Consider the following 6,822-nt stretch of genomic DNA (forward strand, 5'->3'; position numbering starts at 1 on the left):
GATCCTCTGCACAGTGGCAGCCGGGTGAGTCATTCCGAAGTCATAGTTTTTTCTGGAAGGGCCATGTCCAGTGAGGAGGTAGGTAACAGAGCCCCAGTGAAAACCAGCCAGATGTGAGGGGGGTGAGAGGCCCTGACATCCTGGAGCAATCTTTTGGTGACTGCTTTTAGTTGAGATCTGCCATCATTCTTGCCAGGTGTCTGTTAGGTGTTCATTAAGTCTCTTCAGTGTTTCTATTATTTGCTGTCAGTGGTAAAACCGGTGCAGGTAACTGCTCTTCCTTTGGCCAATTGGTAAAGCAACCCACGACAATCTCCACGTCCAGGGAAAGGAATCCAGTGAGGACCTGGAGTGCATGGGTGCTGACAGTGTGACAGGTATGCAAGGACAGGAGGAGAAGAGCACTGGATGCGTTCTGTTTACACCTGTATTGGCCTTGTACCAGAGACAAGCGATAACCGGGATGAAAACTGCCTTAAAGAAGAGGGAGAGCGTTCTCTTCAGGCTCGTCCTTCCCGGCAACTCTTGAGAATTGGGCAGCATACTTCCTGATCTTAATCCTGAGTTGGTCTAGATGATGTGTGAAGGAAAGGTTTTTTTTATCTAAGATCAAACCCAGATATTTAAGCTGTGTTTTTAGTTTGACTGTAGCACCATTGACCTTGATTTAGGGGTATTCTCGGATCAAGGGTACCTTTTAGTAGGATCTAACTGGTTTTCTGCAGCAAGATCTTTATGTTGTTATACTCTGCCCAAGCCATATTACCACCACCAGCATGGTTTCGTGCAGTTCACCTGATTACCATCGCATGCGTACCCATCCATCAGTATGGTGGGGCTGGAATCTTGATTCACCAGGCCAGGCAACTTTTCCAGTGTTCAGGAACAGTGCTGTCATGCCCAGCACAGGTGGTGTTGATGGTTGGTTGACATGGGCACTTGTACAGGTCTCCTATCCTGTAGCTTATCCACTGGATTGTGTGCTCAGAAACATTTCTCTGTGAATGCAGGTTGGTCTGATCTCCTGGAAGGCACTTTACGAGCCTGCCCTTGTGGGTACAGAGATTATACAGTTCGTATAATCGCTGTACCCAGATTGGGCGGAAAAGACCTGAGTGCAAAATCCACCAATGGCACGAGGAATTTTTATGGGCCTTTTTCACAATGTGGCTGAGTTAGTTTCAGGCTGGAGTAGCTGTTTTTTTTTTTCTCCTGGATGCTTGGGTTTTTCAATTTATAAACTCACAATGTGGCCTTAGTTAATGATGCACCTAAAACCCTGCAAGAGTCAACCTGTAGTGGTGCCCAGTCCTGGCACACTGGATGGTTGTGTGTGTGTTCCCCTTTGAACCATTCCTACTACACATCCCTCAAACAACCAACAATGCCTGCAGTTGCAGAGATGCTTGCTCCTGCCTATCTAGTACCTCTAGTCACTCTCTGTTCAAACTCATGTCCTTTCCCATTCCGCAAGTAATACTGACAAACAGGCAGTCACTATATATGATATGCTGGTTGTTCACCTCACAGGTGGGGTGTGTCCACTCATGGAGATGGATGGTCATAATGTTTTGCCACATGAGTATGTCAACCCATGTTCATTTTGTGCTGGAAATCTGTTAACTACGTCGATTGCAGCAGCTTACATTGACAGTCAATTTTTGTTATATCTGGCGTGTTTCTAGGACATGACTTACTATCAACAGAGGGGTGCTTGGATGTTAATGGTAAGTTAGGGTGTGTCTTAACACCTAAAAGCGACAACCAAAGTTTAAGTCGGGGTTTTGTCACTGGAAACAAAAATGTAGTTGTGTTATGGGGCTGAGCTTTGCCACTGTAAGAACAAAGCCAATTTACTACAATCATTGGTGGGCCGAGGATGAAGATCAAGGACTAATTCCAATAAAGCTTATGCCTTTGTTCATTATTAATAATGCTTGTTCGTGTTATTAGTGCCATTACCCTTATAACTGTTGATATTTCTACGTGTATTTCTCTTGTGAAATTTCATCTAAGAAAAGTGCTTTGAAATTTTTAATCTCAATCTTAATTTACAGAGCTGTTCAATGAATTAAGGTTTTTCATTTCTGAGCTGTCCAAGCAATCACAGACATTTATAAGAGACAGTCCTGAAAAGAAGCTGATTAGAAGAAAATACTTTGAAAAGTGCCCAGGAAAATAGTACCTGGCGTGTTTCTAGGACATGACTTACTATCAACAGAGGGGTGCTTGGATGTTAATGGTAAGTTAGGGTGTGTCTTAACACCTAAAAGCGACAACCAAAGTTTAAGTCGGGGTTTTGTCACTGGAAACAAAAATGTAGTTGTGTTATGGGGCTGAGCTTTGCCACTGTAAGAACAAAGCCAATTTACTACAATCATTGGTGGGCCGAGGATGAAGATCAAGGACTAATTCCAATAAAGCTTATGCCTTTGTTCATTATTAATAATGCTTGTTCGTGTTATTAGTGCCATTACCCTTATAACTGTTGATATTTCTACGTGTATTTCTCTTGTGAAATTTCATCTAAGAAAAGTGCTTTGAAATTTTTAATCTCAATCTTAATTTACAGAGCTGTTCAATGAATTAAGGTTTTTCATTTCTGAGCTGTCCAAGCAATCACAGACACAGTCCTGAAAAGAAGCTGATTAGAAGAAAATACTTTGAAAAGTGCCCAGGAAAATAGTACCCTGGCGTGCAAAACTTAAGGACCAACACTATTTCTAAAGGTTACAACCGAAAAATCTTTACTGATGAGAGTAGATTCAGTCTCAGCAGCGATTCTGGACATCAGCTAATCTGGCAAGAGGTTGGCACACGGTATCACCCCGCAAACATCACTCAAAGGGGTCGATATGGCAGTCGAGGTGTTCTCGTCTGGGGAGGCGTTATTTTGGGTTGACATACACAACTCCAGATACTGGAAGGCTTTACTGTACTGAGGTAATTCTTCCCCATGTGCGTCTGTTCCGAGGCGCCATTGGCCCCGAGTTCGTGTTTATGGATGATAACTCCATACCCCATCATACTGCAGCTGTGATATGCTTTTGAAAAGTGAAGGCATTGTTTGTATGAATTGGCCTGCCCGTTCCGCGGTCTAAATCCCATCAAACACATATCGGACGCTCTGGGGAGATGCCTAGCGACACATCCACACCCACCAGAAAATGTTCACCACCTGAAGATGGCGTTGACAGAGGAATGGATGATGTTACCATAAGAACTTATCAACATTGTTCTAAGTATGGACAGGTGGTGCAAAGCCTGCATCGACATTAGGAGTGGTCATATCTCCTGCTGAGGACCACCTCTCCTTTGTTCCATCTTTGGCAGTGATGCATCTGTATCATGGCAGCCAGTGCTATGTTGCCATTTTTGAATAAAGTCCCTCTACCGTTTTGTTTCCGTTGTGTCGGTGTTGTTTCCTTCATCATTTCTGTACCTCACAAAGTTCCTTTAGTATACCTTTCCCATATCCAGGCCACTGCTATGAGAAGTATAAGGGAAAACCTGACTGGGCTTTAAGTTTTACACACCACTGTATTAGAGGTAAATACAATTAATGAAAAAGCTCAAGAATTTCATATATCACAACTTTCACAGTGCCTGAATAGATGTACAGTACCTGAATGCTGGAAGCTATTTCAAAAATAACTATTCTTCTTCTTCTTTGTCTTCGCCTTTTCCCACGTTATATGGGGGTCGGCATTCAATGTTACCAATTCACACTTTACATCCTCTTCTCCTCTAGTTGGATTAACTTCTTATTTAATTTCATCTAAGAAAAGTGCTTTGAAATTTTTAATCTCAATCTTAATTTACAGAGCTGTTCCATGAATTAAGGTTTTTCATTTCTGAGCTGTCCAAGAAATCACAGACATTTATTAGAGACAGTCCTGAAAAGAAGCTGATTAGAAGAAAATACTTTGAAAAGTGCCTAGGAAAATAGTACACTGGCGTGCAAAACTTAAGGACCAACACTATTTCTAAAGGTTATAACCGAAAAATCTTTACTGATGAGAGTAGATTCAGTCTCAGCAGCGATTCTGGACATCAGCTAATCTGGCAAGAGGATTCTATTGGTTTTGGCATAGTTTTTACGACGAGATGCCCTTCCTGATGTCAACCCTCACCATTTATCCGGGCTTGGGATTTAAGCTGCCGATCTACTAAACCTGCCTCAGCCATATAAATTATTATTATTATTAGCCATATGGTGCAAGGAAGCCTGAAGCTTATGCTGCACCAGCGAAAAAAAAAAAAAAATTATGAATTCCCAGAGAGAGAGAAGTAGAAGGGAATCACCAAGAAAAAGAAGAATAATGATATCCAGCTCAGGACCTTGGGTGTGCCAAGCCCATATTCACCAGTGTGAGCCCCTGGGGTTAAATGGAGTATCTCTTTTCAGTGATGAAGCTTCCTCGTGATGCCACCATTTAATAATTTTACGCAATTTATGCCGAATTTCTAGTCACCACTGAACAAGCAGGTGGCACTGCTGTAGTTCTTTTATCACCTGTAAACATCCAAATGGCTGACTCGGTAGAATTACTGTGACCTTGAAAATACCAATAATGTATAACTCAGCAACAAGTGAGTATTTTTAAATACAATTTGGTATCCTGAAAACTTCTACATCAAAACTATCAGGTAGCACAACTATTCTACTAAGAATTCCCAGTGACTGATTATAGTTCCTTAAAAATTTAATGACCTTGAAATTTCCTATGTCCGAATATAATAATGATAGCCATTTTAAAAAAGTTCACAGTCCGAAAAATAAAACCACCTTTAGGTCCCATATCTTAACCTATCACTCACCCACACTTATTTTATCTAAAATATAACTTCTTTTTTGAGCAACACTCCCGAAAATCTTTACGACTATTACGTTTTTATATTTAATATTTCAGCCTGTACCTTCCTTTACTTTTATTCAGTTGTGATTAGTGAAATTTTCGAAAATTATGAGAAAAAATTTTTTTTTCGAAATTCAGAATTTCCTTTGGATTATGTTTGCAAAAATGGCCAGTTTGGAGAATAATTTTAAATTTGCTAATTAATGCCGTTATCAATATTTTTCTCGACAATTATTGTAAAAACGAAAATGATGTATTAAAAGCAACACATTAACGTAATCTTTAAACATTTAAAAAAGTTAAATTTTCAACTATAGCAAACAAATTATTAGATTTAATGGATAAATAAATGTATGCATTAGTTGGATTACAAATTATATGTAAAGAATGCAAAATGTAATAAAAATAGTTAACTGTAAAATGTGTTATCCCCATTTTTTCAGAATGTTATGAAAAAAAAATTACATATTTTTTTTCATAACATTCTGAAAAAATGGGGTGCCGGTCCTTGAATAAACCATATCGCAATTGGGTTCAATGGGAAGCAATCTAATGAATGTGTAGGCGAAGGAAGCATATCCACATCACGAAACTATCTGGATGCAACATGTGGGCAGGTCTGTGCTGAAATATAGCGTTCAAAGTAGAGCTTAGGTCAGAAGCACTGGTCTCAGAATGGTTTCAATAATTTGCTGTCAAGATGCTCTCAATAACTGATTGCTCCCCATATTATAATTCTGGGAGTCAGCTAGGTATGCCAAGCTGTGATGCTCCTTGGATTACTTCTCCCTGGCGTGTACACAGACGTGCATAACGTCCATCACTGAATTCCAAGCAGAAACGTGATTCGCCACTATAACACGAAATGCCATTTTTGTCCAAAGCAACCCTCTTCCCACTAATTCCTCTAACGACGACAATGCAATGGTGTCCGGGGTGGTTGTTAATGGAGACTTTACAGCGCATTGATGCTAATGGCCATTCTGCTCCAGTGTCAGATGTGGAAGAGGGAACAGATGGAAGGAATGCAGTCCCACTACTCCTAGTCTGTTAATTGTGCTCCCCGACATAAGCAGGGATGGTGCAGTGGCGTATCCAGTAGGGATCTATCGCCCGCTATTAACTTGAGTAAATCGAAACTGTTTTATGGTGTATTACTGCTGATCACATCATTTGCTCTGTTGACTTCTCCAGAAAAGCAGTCAATCCTACTTTCGGTTGGGATTACGATGTTCGAAAACTGACGGTTTGTGAAATGTGTCTTCTGTCGCTTGTCGGCGGATCCATCGATCTTCCCTTTCTGACATTCTAATGCCACTAGAGCCCTGGGTGGGATATCAGAGTTGCAGCCAATACCTCCTTATCAACAGTATCCAACCGTTTGGGTCACAACTCATTAACGTTGATTTGCTGCGTTGACCATACCACTGCTGACATTTCGAGGATACAGCCCCATTCAAAATCGGCTGTACACAAAGATGCTTTAAGGGTATTAAAGGCATTACGTGCTTTTAGACTTATTCAGTCACTGTTTTGTTTCCCTGTTAATGTTTACACACGTTTCATTCCACCCTCAGATTTCTATCACGGTAATAGACACATTATAGTACGTTATACTCTGCCACACACTTTGACATGCAAATCGTTTACATCCATATATGCAGAGCTGTAGGAGAATACCCTCTGGAATTCGATTAATAACCACAGTATACTCTCCATATGTAACATTCACAGAGTATACCTTCTACTAATTTTACGACTGCATATATGCCAAAAAATTTTTAAGTAAACTGTTCTTTCTTTCTAGGTGGAGCAATTTCAGTGACTGTGTGTGCAAAACATGTAATAATGAAAAAATCATATTTTTATTTTCAGATGCACTATGAAAGAAATTGCGAGAGGTGATATGGTGGGCAGTATAATCTTATACACTGATGAGCCAAAACATTATGACCACCTACCT

The sequence above is a fragment of the Mastigoproctus giganteus genome, chromosome 11 (assembly GCF_048544385.1).
Source record: "Mastigoproctus giganteus isolate SK-2022 chromosome 11, ASM4854438v1, whole genome shotgun sequence".
Taxonomy (NCBI): domain Eukaryota; kingdom Metazoa; phylum Arthropoda; class Arachnida; order Uropygi; family Thelyphonidae; genus Mastigoproctus; species Mastigoproctus giganteus.